This window comes from Cryptomeria japonica, chromosome 7, assembly GCF_030272615.1.
Source record: "Cryptomeria japonica chromosome 7, Sugi_1.0, whole genome shotgun sequence".
Lineage (NCBI taxonomy): Eukaryota > Viridiplantae > Streptophyta > Pinopsida > Cupressales > Cupressaceae > Cryptomeria > Cryptomeria japonica.
The window spans coordinates 348,936,142-348,956,476 of record NC_081411.1 but is presented as its reverse complement, the minus strand read 5'-3'; positions in this window follow the sequence as shown (position 1 = coordinate 348,956,476).

Sequence of the window (20,335 nt, the reverse complement as noted above, 5' to 3'; positions counted from 1 at the left end):
AATCCACCATTGGAGATGCTACTTTGAGTAGTACATTATCATTGGATTTAACCATCCAATTTTAGTTAGTATGACTCCTATTTTGTGATTGAGCAGTGAGCTCTAGGTGGTTGGCCTTTTTGCATGTGCAGACCACATTTGTATACACATACTATCTGCAGTAGTATCATCTAATTGTGGGTAAGGTTTCCCACCATGGTTTTTCCCCTTATAGGGTTTCCACATACAAATCTCTGTGTTATGAGTTGTGGATGTTGTTTCTCTTTCTATTTCATGCATTAAGTTTCACTAGTATTGATATTAACAATTAATCTGTTAACCGACATTAAGTTTGGTTTACTGGTATTATGCATCAAGTTTGATTAAGTTATATTTGGGTTCAAATTAATAGATAACTAATTCAATGCTCCCCTTCTCAGTTGCCTCTCAGGTCCTAACAATAAGGAAAAAGTTTAGTCGAGTTTCATTATTCAAATTGTTCTACATGCTGAAAGGAAAAAATTGTGGGTTGCAAATAGTGGTTGCTCCAACCACATGACTGGTGATAAGAAGAAAATCATTAAGCTTGAAGATTGGAATGGTGGCTCAGTAAGGTTTGGAGACAATTCCTCAATCAAGATAAAAGAAAAAGGTTCACTAAATATTGATGGTAAACTAAAAGCATGTGATGTATTCTATGTGGAAGGTTTGAAACACAATATGCTTACTGTGAGTCAAATGTGTGACAAAGGGTATAAGTTTACATTTGATTCAAAGGGATGCCAAATAAGAAAAAAAAGAAATGGACAACTAGTGCCTGATGGTAAGAGAATAGATGGAAATGTGTACAAATTGAAAGAATTCTTTGAGTCCCAATGCATCATGGGACAAGTTGATGAGAGTTGGCTATGGCATACAAGACTAGGTCATATCAATTTTGATCATCTTGTTAAAGTGAGAAAGAGAGAGTATATAAGGCACATGCCTTAGATTATCAAACCAACAAGACCTATATGTAATGAGTGTCAATTAGGTAATAAACCAAAGGTCAGCTTTAAGACAAAAGAATACTCAACTACAAGTCCTCTTGAGCTTGTGTATACCTATTTTGTTAGAGAGTTCAAATAACTAGAAGACAACTGAGAGGGGGGGGTGAATCAGTTGTCACAGATTACCAGAACATTATTAATTAAAACTTTAATACCAAAACCCAAGACATTAATACCAGAATGCTTAAACAAAATACCGACATAGCAGTTAAATCAATTAAGCAACAAAATTAATTAGAGAATAAATACCATCCATATGACACCAATATTTATACATGGAAAACCCTATAAAGGGAAAAACCATAGTGGGAAGCCTACCCATAGTCAGATAATACTTCTGCAGTAAGTATGTGAATTACAATTGAGGGGCCTGCACTTGCGAGAAGGCCAACAACCTAGAGTGCACTACTCATCAGAAAAGGAGTCTCACTGACTACATAGAAATCTAGACTACAATATGAAAGAAGGTATGAACTGCAAAGATAACATCTCCTATGCCTGAGTACAATTTCAGTTAAGCTCAATACCGGAGTACTAAATCCTCTTACATAAACCCAACTCTATCTCCAATGATTGACCAAATCCTCTGCCTAAATGATATTACATTATTTGCACATTACATATCCATTTCCCATTCCCTTGACCATAACCATGGTGATCTACAATGAGATCTTACATTATATATATACAAACCCTCAACGATACATAATTAGGTCAGCCATCAGACAATAAACCAATTACATAATTACAAAACGTGTTGGCCTTAGACCAAACAAACAATATATAACACATAAGACATCTCAGAAACACATCGAGAGGTCCAATCCACACGTTACATTAAGTCAGTCCATAACCTAGATCAAACTAGACCCAATATAGGTCCACATGCTAAAATGATGATCTCAATCCACCAAGTCTCGATAATCATCAGCATCAACATCCTAAATGTTCACCATAAGCTGCACCAACACCACTTATGCATATCATCAAAGATCTTTATCAAAGCTCTGTCAGTGAAACCCTCACCGGAACCACAAGCCAAGCTTCCAAGCAACAAGATAGCATCCAATCACTAGACCAAAACCAACTTACTGAATATGAACATGAGTATCATGAACAAGTCAATTCCATAACCAGACTATACCGAAGCATACTAGATCATGTCAAATCCAAACCAACTAGAAACCACTCAACCTATCAAGACTAGATGGGTGTTGGTAAAGCATCCAAAACAACTAGTGTTGACATCAATGACAAAACATCAATGCAACACATACTAAACTAATTCCAAAAAGCATCAACCAGTTCTCTCTCAAAGGGGCAGAAACCCCTAACCTATCTATGAGGTACTCAAATGGTTCCTTAGGCAAAGGTTTAGTGAAAATATCTACAATATTCTCTTTAGTGTTCACATAAACCAATCTAACTTCATTTTCTTCAACCTTTTCCTTCAAAAATTTATACCTGATAGATATGTGCTTTATCTTAGAATGAAATATTGGATTCTTTGATATGCCAATATCAGCAGAGTTATCATAGTGAATAACTATTGGTCCAGTGCAATGCACTTTTGATATCCTTCAACATTTGCTTCATCCATAGAACCTGTGTACAGTTAGTAGTAGCAACAACATACTCAACTTTAGCAATAGATAAAGAAGTACACAATTGTTTCTTTCTTATCCATGAAACCAACTTCTTTCTAAGAAAGAAAGCTCCACCAGAAGTACTTTTCTAGTCATCAATATCTCCAGCCCAATCAGCATATGTATATGCACATAAAGTAAATCCAGCATCCTTAGGGTAGCACAAACCATATTTAGATTTACCTTGCAAGTATCTAAAAATTCTTTTCACCGCACTCTCATAATTTTCTCTAGGATCACTCTAAAATATAGATGCAATACAAACATTATTCATTATGTCAGGCCTAGTCTGAGTCAAATAAGGTAGACCTCCAATCATAGATTTGTATTTGTAGGATTTACCGGTGCAAAAATATCTTTCCTTGTAACCATAGGAGTACTTACTGGCTTAGAATCTCCCATACCAAATGTCTTCAACAATTCCCTAGCATACTTAGTTTGACAGATGAAAATACCTTTATCAGTCTGAGTAATTTGCAAACCTAAGAAATTTTTTATTTCCCCAATAATATACATTTCAAATTATTTCTCCATATTCTTAGAAAATTCCATGCACAACTTATCTTCACCTCCAAAAATAATGTCATCAACAAATACTTCAATAATCAGTATATTATCATCAGCGATCTTATAATATAAATTAACATAAGCATTACCCTTAGTAAAACCAAGCTTCAAAAGATATTTATCCAACCTTGCATACAAGCTCTATGTGCCTGTTTCAATTTGTCATGCCTATGATGTGTGATACCTCCATCTACAACACAAACACTCAATAGATCATTACAAGCATGGTTAGCAAATAATAAGAAAATAAGGATGAACCATGACAAAGTGACCTATTGCCTCCTAAGATATGCGAGTATGAATTTTCTCTCAGATCTAGATAAGCAATCCCAGTGACTTGACTACACCTAGATGGAGGATTTGAAATGATAATGATATGCAAAGATGAGATTGATTATGATAAATTGATCCAAGAGACTAATTAAGCTAATTATATGCATGATTAAGCTACATGATTAAAAAATTATGCTAGAAAAGAGATTGATTGAGCTACATGATTCAACAATTATGCTAGAAAATGATCAAATTAAGCTAATGCAATTGCCTATAACAATAATGATTAAATGATATGCTTATAGTAACAATGCATAAATTGACAATGAGATGGGACCTGCCTATAATAATTATGCATAAGATGAAAATGAGATGGGATCCTTTGTGCTCCAAAATGGGGGATATTTATAGGATTTCCAAGGCCAGGGGTGAGGTGGCAGGAATCAACGGTCAAGATTGAATCTGAAGAGATCAAGGGTGAAATTGGAGGAGGTTGGAGAAGAGGTTTGAGGAAGGGACACTTGTCATCTCTATGGTGACAAGTGTCAAGGAGCTTTTCTCATAAAAGGGCAAGTGTTCAAGAGAGGAGACATGTGGCCAAAGTGCCATGTGTCTCAAGAAGAAAATATCCACACCATAGGAGGTTAGGGTAAGGAGGTTAGAATGTGCAAGATAGGATGTGGTTAGTTAAACCCAAGGTTAGGTGGAATGGGTTAGGTTAGAGGGATGGTTAGGTTAGGTGGTTAGAAGTTAGGAGGCATGTGGGTAATTTGAATTTAAAAATTCAAATAATAGGAAAAGACTAATTAATTCTCAACAACTCATAATTTGATTTGTTTTAATTAATTAGAGGACTAGAAGAGTTGATTTAAATGGGGGGAAGATTAATTAATTTGAATTAATTAATCAAAGGGGACTATGGAAATGAACATATTGAATAAATCCTTAGATTTATTAATAAGTAGATGAAAGAGAGAATTTAATCAAATTTCTAATGAATTCAATTAAATTAGGAAGGGGGATTAATTAAATAATTGCTTATTTAATTAATTATCTTCAAACCATTTTTAGGTGTATACATTTTGCCCCTCTTTGAAGCGAGGTGTACATGTTGATTCAAAGAATAATCTCATTTTGATGATGATATTAGCTCGATATAATGCCCTAGCTATTGATTGAAAAATTGCAATATGATGATGCCCCCACAAGAGACCAATTGAGATAATTAATCTTTGGAGTTTTTTGGATCTTTGTGAAATTGATGTCTCGATTATAAATGATTCGATGTATGCAACTATGGTTGATGATAATGCAAGTTCTACGATCATAGTGATGTAGTTCTTGATGTGATGATTGATAAAGATTGATTGATTAGATTGATAAGATCAAGATTCAGTTTGGTTTCAGGAATGACACCTCCTCTATAAGACAAAGATGATCAAAGTGGCTAGTTTCAAGAACGTTATATCCTATATAAGACATGATCATAACGTCTGGTTCGAGGAAAGATACATCCTGTATAAGACATGATAGAATAGATGAGATGTGATCGATTGATAGAATTGATAAGATTGATTGGATAAAGAACTGACAGTTTGTTGATATCAAGTTGCAAGAAGATTTAGATATGCTGATGTTGGTTAGATTTTCACTGAGCCAATAATATCTGGATAGAGATGAGTCATCAGTTTGATTGCATATACACCCATGATGATACCTTGATGATTCCTGCGATAGATTTAGCCTTGGATAAAATGAGCATGTGGGATCCCATACAAGAATAAAATGCAAGCTAAATGAAAATGAAAATGCAAAGCTACGATCAGACCAGTCACTGGGTATTGCATTTTGTCATCATTGAGCTTTTTTAAAATGTGGGAAGTAAGTGTAAACATCAATGGTATAATTAAACCATGATGACCTGAGCATGACTTTCCTAGATTTTGATATTGCAAGTTAGCAAAAGTATCAAGGTATCATTGAACCGAGATGACCTGAGTGTTGCTTCTGTAAAACAGGCAATATTAATCATTTCTATATGCAAATCAGAAATGTCTTTGATGATACTCTGATGATCATGTCTCAAGAAAAATTTGCACATATTAATGATTAATTTATAGACAACAGACAAGAAAAATATCATGTTCCTTCCTTGATCCTCTAGTCAAAGACATCCTGCAGTCAATCAGAAATCATGATAGCAAAAATCAAGATAGAAAAGTTGAAAATCATGTTAAAATCATTATCCAAAAGATATCATCCATTTAAAAGTGTGTGATGTGCTTAGACTGACATTGTGATAGTTTGATGGTTGATAGTTTGATCTCGTGTTCAATGTTGGATGTGTCTTAGTTTTTGCTTGATAAAGGTTGCCTAATTGTTGTTCTCCCTATTTGATTAAACTCAAAATGATCAAAATTTTTGCCCCCAGCTAGGTACAGGATTTTGCCCCAAGCCTAGAAACAAATTCATTATGATATACCCAATGATCCAAACCATGGGGAGAAGCCACCTGGGTTCTTGCATATGTACAAAGGCTTTATTATGGATATGAACAGTGTTGATGGAAAGGAATGCAAGAAGAAGGATGCATGAACAAATAGATGGAAGAGTTAAAGAACAGATAACACCTGTTTGGCCAGGTTTTCACCATTTGTTTTTATTGCACTTTCTCATATTTATTTATTTTTTGGATTTTTTGCTTTTTCACTTATTTTTGGATTTTTTTCTTTTTCACTGTTTTTGGATTTTTCTGCTTTTTCACTATTTTTGGATTTTTCTGCTTTTTCACTGTTTTTGGATTTTTTTTCTTTTTCGCTATTTTTGGATTTTTTTCTTTTTCACTGGTTTTGGATTTTTTTGCTTTTCAGACATAAAACTTCTTCAGATGCATGCTATTGATGGGTTCCTCGAGCTGATCCCCATCCTGTGTTGATAGCTGATATGCTCCTGACCCAAATACTATTGTGACCACAAATGGACCTAACCAGTTTGGTTCAAACTTTCCTTTCTTTTCTCTATCTTCCTGGTTGCGTAGATTTTCCTTTAGTACTAGTTCTCCAACTTGAAAGACTCATGGTTTGACCCTGTGAATATAACTTTGACACATTCTTTGTTGATATACCTTTAAATGATCAAAGGCATTTTGTCTTTGTTCATGGATCAATTCTAACTCTTGCAATCTAGAGACTCAGTGTTCTTCATTTGAGATAAGACCTTTTAATGATACTCGTAGAGAAGGTATCTCTACTTCTATTAGCAGTATTGCTTATGATCCATAAACAAGAGAGAAAGGTGTGGCACTTGTTGGTGTGCGGATACTAGTATGGTAGGCCCATAGAGTAGGATTCAATTGAATATGCCAATCTCTTCTAGCATCATTCACTGTCCTTTTGAGTATTTTCAAAATAGTTTTGTTTGATGTTTTTTCTTTCCCATTCCCTTGTGGATAGTAGGGTGTGGAAAATCTGTGTTGGATCTTGAATTTCTCACATAGTTCTTGTACATCTTGATTCTCGAACAGTCACCCATTATCAGTGATAATGGTCATGGGTATTCCATAGCGACAGATGATGTAGTTCAAGATAAATGCAACAATTTATTTTCCTATGATATTTGTGAGAGGTATTGCCTCAATCCATTTCATAAAATATTTTGTAGCTACTAGGATGAATTTGTGACTATTAGATGAAGAAGGATTTATCTTTCCTACTAGATCAAGGCCCCATGTCAAAAAGGCCAAGATGTTGCCAAAGAAATAAGTTCTTGTGCTGGTGCATGAATCAAATTCCCATGGATCTGACATTGTTTGCATGTTCTATCTATCTAAAAAGAATCTTGTTCCATAGCTAGCCAATAATAGCCCAAGCGTATGAGTTTTTTTGAAAGGGTAAGACCACTTGAATGAGTGCCACAAATGTCGTTATGGACTTCATGTAAGGCCTTCTTAGATTCTTCTTGTTCAAGACATCTTAAAAGAGTACCATCTAGACCTCGTTTAAACAGGGTATCTATGACAAGAGTATCATGGGAGGATTGGCGAATAAAGTTTCTCTTTTTATTTTTTGATAAGTTAGGAGGGAGGATATTATCTTTCAGGTATGTGTAAGTTTAGCCATAGTGGGAGGAATCATGCCCAATGAGGTCATAGATAGTTTGGGAATTAGGATAATTATGAGTAGGGTACAACAACTCTTCCACCAAGAATTCATTATGTTGTTGATTTTCCAATGTCTAAAGTAGAGAAGCAAGTGTAGCCATGGCATCTGCTACTTTGTTGTCATTCCTTGGAATCTGCTGAAAAGTTATTTCTACAAAGTATTTCTTTATATCATCAACCATATTTTTATAAGGCATTAACTTTTTGTCTTGTTTTTTATAATTGTCATTGATTTGATTAATGCAAGCTCAGACTCTCCAAAGACTTGAAGTTGTGTAATTTTCCATTCTATAGCCATTTTGATGCCTATAACCAAAGCTTCATATTCTGCTGTATTGTTGGTACATGGAAAGCTTAATTTATATGCTTTTGGGATTGTATGACCTTGTGGTGTGATAGATAAAATACCTGTTCCTAATCCATGTTGTGTATATGAACCATCAAAGTATAATTGCCATGTTTTTATTGTGACTATTAGGATAATAGCATCGAGAAACTCAATATGCAAAGGATGATTATCTTGAAGTGGTGCCTCAACTAGTCGGTTTGCAATGACTTATCCCTTTATAGCTTTTATGTCAACATACTCAATAGCAGACTCACTCAGGATCATGATCCATTTTGCTAGTCATCCTATTAATGTTGCCTTGCTGAGTAAATACTTTAATGGATCGATTTTAGCTATCAACTTGATGGAGTGAGATAGTAGATAGTGTCTTAATTTTTGAGAAGCAAAAACTACCACTAAGCATTCTTTTTGTTTGGGTGAATAGTTGATCTCGTATCCCACTAATGTTCTGTTGATGTAGTAGATGGCTCATTCTTTCTTTTCATTATCCTGTTGTGCGAGCAAAACCCCTAATGATACTTCAGTGGTCAATACATAGAGTAAAAATGGCTTTCCTGGAATTGGTGACATTAGGATAGGTGGTTGCATAAGATATGCCTTGATCTTGTTGAATGCATCCTCACATTGATGGTACCACTTGAAATGAACATTTATGTGTAATAGATGACTAAATGGTTGACATTTATCTACTAGTTGATCAACAAATGTTCTGATTGACTGAAGTCTTCCTTGGAGTGATCTTAGTTGACTTATATTCTTAGGAGATGCCATTTCCATGATTTCTTTGATCTTAACTAGATCTACTTTGATACCTCTAGGTGAAACAATATATCCCAATAGCTTGCCTGAGGTGACACCAAAGGCACATTTCTTAGGATTTAGTCATAGCTTATACAGTTCTAACCTGTCAAAGATCTTTTCTAGTATTCCTATATGGTCTTCTCTGTTGTATGATTTGGCCAAGATGTCATCCACATAGTCTTCCATGAACATATGCATCATGTCATGGAATATTGTTGTCATAGCTCTCTGCTATGTAGCACCTGCTTTCTTTAGTCTAAAAGGCATGGTGTTCCAGCAGAAAGTACCCCACAAGCATGTGAAAGTTGTCTTTTCTTGATCTTCAAGTGCTATTTTAATCTGATTGTATCCAGAGAAAACATCCATTAGAGAAAACATGGAGTGTCCAGCCACTAAATCTACAATGATGTCAATGTTAGGCAAAAGAAAGTCATCCTTTGGACATACATTATTAAGATCTCTGAATTTTGTGCATACTCTGATAATTTTGTCTGGTTTTGAATGAAGAACAATGTTTGATACCCACTAAGGATATGCTATAGGTCTGATGAATCCTACATCCAATAATTTCTTTAGTTCTTCTTTGACCAGGAGAGCGATATGTGGATGCATTTTCCTTAATTTCTGTTTAATTGGTTTGGCTCCTAGATTGACATTTAAGTGATGCATAATAATCTTTGGATCTAACCCTGGCATGTCTACATATGAACAGACGAAATTGATTTGTCTTCATTTGAAGAATTCTATATATCATTGCATTTCTTCTTCTGATAGAGAAGTTGTTGGATGTAGGATCTTTGGTTTCTTTGTTGTCCCAATGTTAACTGCCTCTGTTGGTTCGATCAAAATTGATGACCTTTCTTGGTAGTGTGCAGGTAAAGTGTCAAATATTCCATCTTCCGGTGCCTCAAGGAGGTTTTCACAGTTAGATGTGCCCTTTCTTTTTATTTTTTCTTGATCTAATGTTGCCAAGAAATGGTTTTCAGCATTAGACCTCATATTGTTTTCTTTATTTTCCTTTTTGCGACTAGGAGATTTGGCACCCACTTGACTGGAAGATGCGTTGCTGAAATTCCCAGTGAAATTTTTTGCAAGTTCAAATGCATTAAGATATATGAATATGAAATAGTCATTCAGAAAGGTATCAATGGTAGTATGTCCTTCATTTCCCCAACCAATAAGTTCAGGGTTGATTAGAGGTAGGGGTCATTAGGTTGAGATGTTTCGAGAGTATCAAGGGTCATGATGGATGTATCAATGTTTTCAATATGTATGTCAATGTCTAGAATGATACTCTCATCAGAATGACATCACATAAGGAGCTCCTAATCATCCTCGATTAAGTCCAAGTCAGTCGAATGTGATTCTAATTCAAGTGAACTAGTTCCTAATGTTTTTCCTGCATACGTGTGAACTACATATTCCCTACATACGTGTGAACTACATAGACAACTACATCTTCTTCAAAGTAATTTTATTTGGCTAATTCTTCAGAGTGATAGGAATCCCATTCCCATTCGTTAGAATTGGTATCACTTGCAGCTTGCAATCTATAAATTTGTTTATATAGTATTTGATTTGTTTCATCATCTTTTCTTGCTACATCTTTTCTTCTTTCATATTCAACTTCTTCTAGAATGAGATTGAGTTCTGTTAACTTTTCTATCAGTTCTTTGTGACTTGTATTAGCTTCTTTCTTGTTTTGATTAAGAGTTAATGTTGCTTGTGAGGTGCTTTTAGTTTATTTTTCTTGTTGATTTGAAGCTTGCTTCTTTTCCCATTTCATGTTTTCTTGTGTTTGTTGTTTAACTGATGTTTCTTCTCTTTTCATTTCTAGTTGTTCTTGTCTTCTTTCGTATTCCTCTTGTTGTTGGCTAAAAGATGTGTCTTTTGGTAGAGTAACTTGCCCATATCCTAAGCTTGTTTTGTCTGCAGCCTATTGAATGTAAGGTTGGATAGGTTTTGATATACCTTCTTTTATTTTCCCTATAGGACCTATTCCAATGTATATGATCTTTCTAAGAATGCTGAATCCTTTTCCATACTTTTCTATAGGTATGCAGACATTGTTGATCTTTTGTTGAACTTCTTCATCTTTGTATAGCCACTGTAGTACATCTTTGTCTTTTGTTTCCTTAGATAAGGTTCCAACACTAACAAATGCTCCATCAAATATTGGAATATGTTTTACAATTGGTTGTTGTTTAGAGTTTGATGGTTTTCCAAAGGATTTAGGAGAAATTGGTAATTGTGATATTGAATAATCTCCATTCCCTCTATCTCTTAGCTACATTTGTTTTTCCATACTTGACAAAATTAAGGCAAATGATTTTTCTTTAGATTGTGTTTTTGAAGATGATGCCTCGCTATTATGAGGAACAATGACTTCTTGAACTAGTTTTAGATTACTACAATACTAAAATAGATTTGAATGTGCTGAGATCATGATTTCCTACCCATTGTAGGGAAACTTTAAGCATTGATGATATGTGGATGGAACAACTTGTATGTCATGTATCCAGGGTCTTCCCAAGAGTATGTTGTATGATAAGTCTAAGTCTAGAACTTGGCATGTTGTGTCTTTCTACAAAGGTCCCACTTTGATGGGTAGCATCACAATTCCTTTAGAGGAACACTCTACTTCATCATAGGCTTTTATAGTGACCTTTTTCTAGGGATCAACTACATCTTCTAAATAACCTAGAGCATGGACTAGACTCAAAGAGCAAATGTTTAAGCCATCTCCTCCATCTATTAGGACATGTTTAACTCGCGTCTTATGAATGATGACTTCGATATGCAAGGGAGTGTTATGGGGATTTTGCAAGGACATGTCATCTTCTTTAGTAAATGATATGCAGTGAGGGGTTGTGAGGTGTCCCACCATGGTTTGGAATTGACCTTTAGACACTGTTGTATCTACTAATGCTATTTCTAGAATTTATTTTGTGTGCAGGTGAAAGCTTTAAAAGTTCCAAGATGGATATTTGGGCAGATATTTTCTATAATTGATCCACTAGATTATATTGTTTGGTAGTGGATGACATGTATGTATGAGCATATTTTACCTTCACTTTACCCTTACCATTATTTGCTTTTGATGATTCACCCTTCTCATAGTTTGGAAGTGGATTTTTAAAAGTTGTATAAGATTCATTTGTTGTATGTCCATCCACAGTTATAACTCCATTATCAATCAAATCTTGGATGACATATTTCAACCGCTGACAATTATTTGTGTGATGTCCCTTGTTTCGATGGAAATCACAATAATGGTTATCATTCTACCAATGTGGTTTTACTTGAGGTTCATAGTTCCTTTCTTCTGGAAAAGTAATCAATTTGTTTGCGAGAAATTTCTTTAGTGCTGACCCAAGGGGTTCACCAATTTTTGTAAATTGCCTTCGAAAGAAATTTTTGATAGATGCTTTTTGGTGATTGTTGTTTTGCTGAGCCGTTGCTGAGTGATTGGATAAATAAAAAATTGATTGTTTTGGTTTCACATTGTTGTTATCCACTATTCCATCATTAATGACATTACGATTTCTATTCCAAAATTTTGGCTTATCATTGTGGTTGTTGTTAGTGTTGTTAGGAGGATGAACTCCATCTTTGTATATTTTCAACTCACCTTTCTTTATCATGGCTTCCTCCATTTTGATTCCATTATCAGTCATCTTTCCAAAAATTTAATTTCCTTGCATTTTTGGATGATAACTCATTTTATCGTTTAGGTTGTTGATGAATATGTCCATTTTTTCATACTCTAGCATTGTACGAGGGTATCGTGAATCTAACCATCTCCATCTTTGTAAAAATTTCATGAAATGTTCTCCACTCTTTTGTTTGATGTTACATAGGTCTATCATTGTTACTTCATGTTGTATGTTATAAGAGTATTGTGAAATAAACTTATCCACATGTGCAAAATCCATACTCATTGTCCAAAATCTATACTCACTGTGCAAAATTCTCATATATGATCTTGGGGGTCAGTGCTTCCATCATATTTTTTTTCGTATCTAGGAGTTTCAAAACCTATAAGAAATGGTATCATGTTTAGATTTATGTCAAATGGATAAGGACATATTTCTTGAAGTGAGTATCTTCTAACATTTCCTCTCTGCATATCTTGAATTTGTGTTTGCAGTGTTTGTATTTGTTGAGTGAGAGTTGTGATAGGATTATCAACATGATTTGTTCCTGTATAACCATGATTTTGCATTCTAGGAGGATCTCGATCTCTTCTTGTATGCTCATTGGGTTGAACGTTATTTAGAATTCTTACGTCATCTCTTTTGGGCATGTAAGTTTCCTCATTAGTTTTGGTGTTACTAGGAATTGACGTGTCATTAATTTTGAGACAAAAAATATCCTCATATTGTTCATTATTAGGGGGAGGGTCACTTTTATTTTATGTCAATTTGTTCACATCAAAATCTTGGGGGAGTGTAGTGTTGGCATTATAACAGACAAAGAGAGATTGTTGGCATTTCAATAAGGATATTGAGAAGGTTGTTGATGATTATGGATATAACTGATTAAGGATGTTTATTGTCTTAATATTAATATTTTGTCATTGATGTCAAGAAATTGATTTTCTAATTCAGTATGATATTGCCATATCTTAAGAAGTATGATTTGATGAGTATACAGATGTCGATAAAAGACACATAAAGAATGTAATGAATAAGGGGAGGAATAAGTTATTCAATGGGCAACTATTATCGAGTTAGACAATGATGAGATCATGATGTTTAGATTGTTTTGATATCCTACATATGTTGTTGATTGTAATGTTAATAATATACTATGTTACCGATCAAAGAGCCTAGTTAGTAAACCCCAAAGAACCTAGTCGGTAAACCCTAAGGTTATCGCTATCGGTTAATGAAGGTGGAATGTCTACCGAGTGAAGTTTAGTATTTACCGAGTTGTAACCAAGTTGTAACAGAATGCATTAAATGATTACATGCATCATTTAATGAAGGAAGTTGATGAGTTGAAACTGATTAAATGATTCGTATGCTATGCATGAAGTTTGTTAAAGAATCTATGGCAAAGGAAAATCGACAAGGAGATCTACAGTGCAAATTGAACTGCAATACCCTAGCACAAGTTCCAAGAAATGTATGCAAGTTCCAAGGCGGGGTAAAACATTTTTCAGATCGAAGGATACATTGAATCTGGTCAAGTTTGAAGATCTAATGGCTATGATTGATCATGGGATATGTGATCAAGGAGATTAAGCGGTTGGCAAATTGTTTATAAATAAGAAACTATTGAAAAACAATGTATGCGGGCAAGTGTATGCATAGGGATGCTACATAGTGATTACCAAGCACAGAAGCTTGAAGACCTGTTTGAATAACAAAGTATAGAGCCTAGCAGATGGACAAGATAAGTCCTAGATTGTATTGAGCAAATAAGAATCTGCTTTAGCATTTTAGATGTGAAGTTGCAGATAGATTTTTATTACTGTTATTTTGTGAAGTGACAGAAAATCTCTTAACCGAGTGGACTTAACAATCTTATTTGTAAAACTATCTAGCAAGGTGACATTATGATTGAGTGTTTGAAATCCTTTAACATTGTCACCTCTAACAAGGTGAAGATCCTAACAGATCAGAGGGAAATCCCTTAACCGGGTCACATCTAGCAATGTGTTTATAGTCTTTAACAGGATTTGCTTTTAACCAAGCATACTCTAGAAGCGTATATTTCTTAGTGGGTCCAAAATCCCACAGTGGTTTTTCCCTATTTGGGTTTCCATGTTAAATCTAGTGTTATGAGTGATATGATGTTTATATGCTTTTGAGTTTGCATGTTTAGTAGTTCTAGTTATATTACTGAAGTATATGTTACCGAGGTTAAATCTGATGTTTTTGTGGAAGATTAAGTTTGTATGATTCACCCCCCCCCTCTCATCTTCTTAGCTTAGCATCTGTACTTAAAATTAAGTATCAGAACTATCAATTGGTATCAGAGCTTTGGACTTCGGAAGAAAAAGTTTGAAGGTAATTGAGTAAAAGATCCAAAGATGTATAAGAGGGATGCACTGAAGTTGAACAAGTCAAGTTTCTCTACATGGCAGAAAAGGATGAAGCTACACCTATCAAGAGTTGGAGATTATGTTGTATATTATCTGGAGAATGATTTCATTACACCTAGCACCTATCCATTGAAAATGGAAGAGATAAAGGCAAAGAAAGAACATATTCAAGCAATGATTGAAATAACATCTGCATTGACCGACTCAAAGTTTAATGATCTAGAAGGCTGCAATGATGCAAAGGCAATGTGGGACAAGCTCATATTTGTGTATGGTGGTGATGAACAAGTTCAAAGAGAAAAAGTGGATAGTCTAAGAGGACAAATTGAATCTATGAGGATGAATGAAGGTGAGAACATAACCCAGTACAGTACAAGACTAAAGGAGATTGTCAATCAAATCAAAGGAGCAGGTGGAACCATTGAAGAAAAGGATATAACAAGTAAGTTGTTAAGAACCCTTCTACCAACTTATGCAATCCGAGTCTCTGCAATCAATGAATTGAGGTATGTACCCGATATGCCAGTTTCTTTAGATGCTACTATTGGTAAGCTACATGCATTTGAGTTAAGTAATTTTGATAATAGTGGGTCTTCGGTAAATAAAGTTGAAACTCCATTTAGTTCTTTCCATCTTGATGAATCTAATGATTACAATGAAAGAAAGTATAAGTACTCTGAAGGAGATCATAGTGGAGCAAGTGAAAGATTTCGTAAGAACATGGAAGAAGTACACAAACTATATGAGGAAATCAGAAAGCAAGAAGAATTTGAAGCACTATTAGCTAGAAGGTTACTGAGAGGCAAAGGTAAGTATAAAGGAAAACTACCTTTGAAATGTTTCAATTGTGATAAGATAGAACATATGGCTTCTAACTGTCTTGACAAAGAATCTACTGAAAAGAGAGATTACTGAGATGATAGACAGAAAGATAATCATTACAGAGGACACTGAGACTTCAGAAGAAGAGATAGAAAGACATGCTTAATAGCTGATGAGGAATTCAATGATGATAAATTAGATGAAACTGATATAGAGGAAGTAGTTTATGTGGCTATCAAAGATGGATCAAATGAAGAAAGGTATAAGGAAAAAGCCCTAATATCTCACATAAATACTAATGATTCTTGGATCATAGATAGTGGATGCTCACATCACATGACAGGTGATAAGCACAAGTTTGTTATGTTAGAAGATTATGATGGAGGCTATGTAAGATTTGGTAATGATGCACCATGTCCAGTAAAAGGTAAAGGATCAATAACACTTCTTGACAATGCAAAATGCAATGATGTTTATTGGGTTGAAGGTTTGAAATATAATTTGTTGAGTGTAGCACAACTAAACAACACATGTTACCAAATAGAATTTTAGAAAGGAACTGTCAAAGTTCATGACAAGAATGGAAAGTTAGCTACTACCGGGACACAAACAAAATGTAACACATTTCACCTTGACTCAACTCGGAATAAATATCTGTATGCAAAGATAGATGATACCTGGTTATGGCATAAAAGGTTTTTTCATATAAATTTTGATAATCTGATCAAAATAAGTAAGAAGCACCGAGTAAGAGGTCTACCGAGTTTGGAAAAGCCTGAGAATGCTATGTGCCGAGGATGCCAGATTGGTAAGATGACAAGATCAAGCTTTACAAGTAATTCCTACACTTCTAAGGGAATTTTAGATCTTGTGCACACTGATCTTTGTGGTCCTATGAAAGTTCAAAGTTATTATGGTGATAAATATTTCATATTAATTGTGGATGATTATTCAAGGATGATGTCAGTAATGTTTTTAACAGAAAAATCAGAAGCTTTTCAAATGTTAAAATGGTATAAGGCAAGAGTTAAAGATGAAATAGGAAGACAACTGAAATGTCGTAGATCAGATAGAGGAGGAGAGTTCACATCTGATGAGTTCAACTTATTCTGCAATGACCATGGTATAAAAAGACAAGTTTCTGCACCGAGAACTCCACACCAAAATGGAATAGCCGAGAGAAGAAATAGATCTATTATGGATTGTGCTATAACCCTAATGATTGAAAAGAAAGTGCCACAAACATTTTGGAAAGAACCAATAAGCACAACAGTTTACACCCTGAACTGAGTACAACTAAAGAAAGAAACTTTGAAGACACCATATGAAATCTAGTATGACAAGAAACCTAATGTAAGTTACTTCAAAATCTTCGGAAGTAGATGTTACGTACACAAAGATGATAGAAATGGAAACTTTGATCAGAAATGTGAAGAAGGAACATTTCTAGGTTATTCTTCTAGAAGCAAAGCATTTAAATGTCTGATCAAATCATCTAACAAAATAGTAGAAAGTGCAAATGTGAAAATTGATGAATTTGCAAAAAGAAATGATGAAGGAAATTCCAAGGAACCAGAAGATTATGATAAATTTGTATATGTTCAACCAACAAGTTTTATCGAGTGAACTGTTGAAGAAAATGAAGAGAATATTCAGTTACCGAGTGATGAAGAAGATCATACAGAGCCTACCGAGCCTGTATTAGCCAAGTATGTCAGAAGACATCATGCATCAAGTCATATTATAGGAGATAAGGATGATCCAGTGATGACAAGGAACAAACTGAGATAGAACACATGTCTAATATCTGAATTTGAGCTGAGAATAGTGAAAGAGGCATTTAACAGTGAAGATTGGATAAATGCTATGACAAAAGAGATTGATCAAATCAAGAAGAATGACAGATGAACACTAATCCCAAGACCGAAGGACAAAAATGTAATCACTACAAAGTGGATTTTCAAAAATAAGCTGAATGAAAAAGGTGAGGTCATTCGAAATAAAGAAAGACTAGTATGCAAAGGTTATGCTCAAGAAGAAGGAATTGATTATGGTGAAACTTTTACACCTGTAGCAAGACTTGAAGGAGTAAGAACATTGTTGGCATATGCCACTTTCAAAAATTTCAAGGTATATCAAATGGATGTCAAATCTGCATTTCTGAATGGTATATTAGAAGAAGAAGTTTTTATTGAACAACCTGAAAGATTTGTTGAAGACAAGAATAAAGATCAGGTATGTAAATTGAGCAAAGCTTTATATGGTCTAAAACAAGCACCTAGAGCATGGTATGAAAGATTTCACTCTTATTTGATCAAGATTAGTTTTATAAGGAAAAGTGAGAACAACAATATGTACATGAAGAATGATGAAAATGGAATACTGATCTCAACCATATTTGTTGATGATATTATATTTTGTGGAAATGACTCTTTATGCAAGAACTTTGGAAATGAAATGAGTGAAGAATTTGAGATGTCATTAATCGGTGAGATAAAGTATTTTATAGGTTTACAGATACTGCAAATGAAATCTGAGATTTTCATTACTCCTATGACTACCAACTGTAAATTATCAAAGAATGATGAATTTGCATCTGTTGATGAGACACTTTACCGATCCATGATTGGAAAGCTACAATATGTTGTTCACAGTAGACTAGATATAGCACATGCAGTAGGTATAGTTGCAAGATTCTCTGTAGATCCTAAGGAAACACAGATGACAACAATCAAGAGAATTTTTAGATACTTGAAAGGCACTGAGGATTATGGCTTAGTATATCAGAAAGGAAATGATTTTGATTTAAAAGTTTATACTGATGCTAATTGGGTAGGCAACATTGATGACAGGAAAAGCACAAGTGGAGGAGCTTTCTTTTTAGGAGAAAGACTAGTGAGTTGGCTTAGCAAGAAACAAGGATGTGTTTCACAGTCAACAATAGAAGTTGAATACGTTGCTGCAGCATTGAATTGTACTAATATAGCATGGATCAAACAACTGTTGAAAGGTATAAATGAGAAAGTTACCGAGCCAGTAACTATATTCTATGTTAATACTAGTGCCATTAACATTTCAAAGAATCCTGTTATGCACTCTAAGACAAAGCACATCTCTATCAAATATCATTATCTTAGAGAAGAAGCTTAAGAGAAGAAAGTGGTGTTGGAGTACATTAGCACAAAGGAACAAATAGCAGATATATTCACCAAGCCACTGCCAAAGGACACTTTTGAGTATCTTAGAAGTAAGTTAGGGGTCCTACCCCTATCTCCCATTCACTGACCGAGTTTAGTGAAAGCATCAATTCGATGACTTTGTAGAATATCTTTTAGGAGTTGATGTTGATTTACACACTTTAGGAGGTTTTCTAAAGGTGTGTAGGAAATAAATACAGGAAACAGGAATTGAAGACATAAATGCTCTAGCCGAGACTAAGTTAACACATAACAGCAGGAAATCACTTCATACAGGAAGAAATTATGTTTTAGTTCTTTACTTTTTGGCATTATTGTCAAAGGGGGAGAAGACTAGAAAAGATTGAAGAAGACTAAAGAAAAGAGGAGAAGACTAATGATAGGGGGAGAGAATTTTAGAATCACAACAATCTAAATCTGAATCAATTAGGTCAAATCAATTGGTTTTGCCATCAATGCCAAAGGGGGAGATTGTTGGCATTATAACAGACAAAGGGAGATTGTTGGCATTTCAATAAGGATATTGAGAAGGTTGTTGATGATTATGGATATAACTGATTAAGGATGTTTACTGTCTTAATATTATTATTTTGTCATTGATGTCAAGAAATTGATTTTCTAATTCAGTATGATGTTGCCATATCTTAAGAAGTATGATTTGATTAGTATAAAGATGTTGGTAAACGACACAGAAATAATGTAATGAATAAGGGGGGGAATAAGTTATTCAATGGGAAACTATTACAGAGTTAGACAATGATGAGATCACAATGTTTAGATTGTTTTGATATCCTACATATTTTGTTGATTGTAAGGTTAATACTATACTATGTTACTGAGCAAAGAACCTAGTTGATAAACCCCAAAGAATCCAGTCTGTAAACCCTAAGGTTATCACTATCGGTTAATGAAGGTAGAATGTCTACCAAGCGAAGTTTAGTATTTACTAAGTTGTAACCGAGCTGTAACAGAATGCATTAAATGATTACATGCATTATTTAATGAGGGAAGTTGATGAGCTGGAACTGAATAAATGGTTGGTATGTCGTGCATGAAGTTTGTTAAAGAATCTATGGCAAAGGAAAATCAATAGGAAGATATATAGCATAGATTGAACTGCAATACCCTAGCACAAGTTCCAAGAAATGTATGCAAGTTCCAAGGCAGACTAAAACATTTTTTAGATCGAAGGATACATTGAATCTAGTCAAGTTTGAAGATTTGATGGCTATGATTGATCATGGGATATGTGATCAAGGATATTAAGCAGTTGGCAAATTGTTTATAAATAAGGAACTATTGAAAAACAATGTATGCGGGAAAGTGTATGCACAGGGATGCTACATAGTGATTACCAAGAATAGAAGCTTGAAGACCTGTTTGGATAACAGAGTATAGAGCCCAGTAGATGGACAATATAAGTCCTAGATTGTATTGAGCA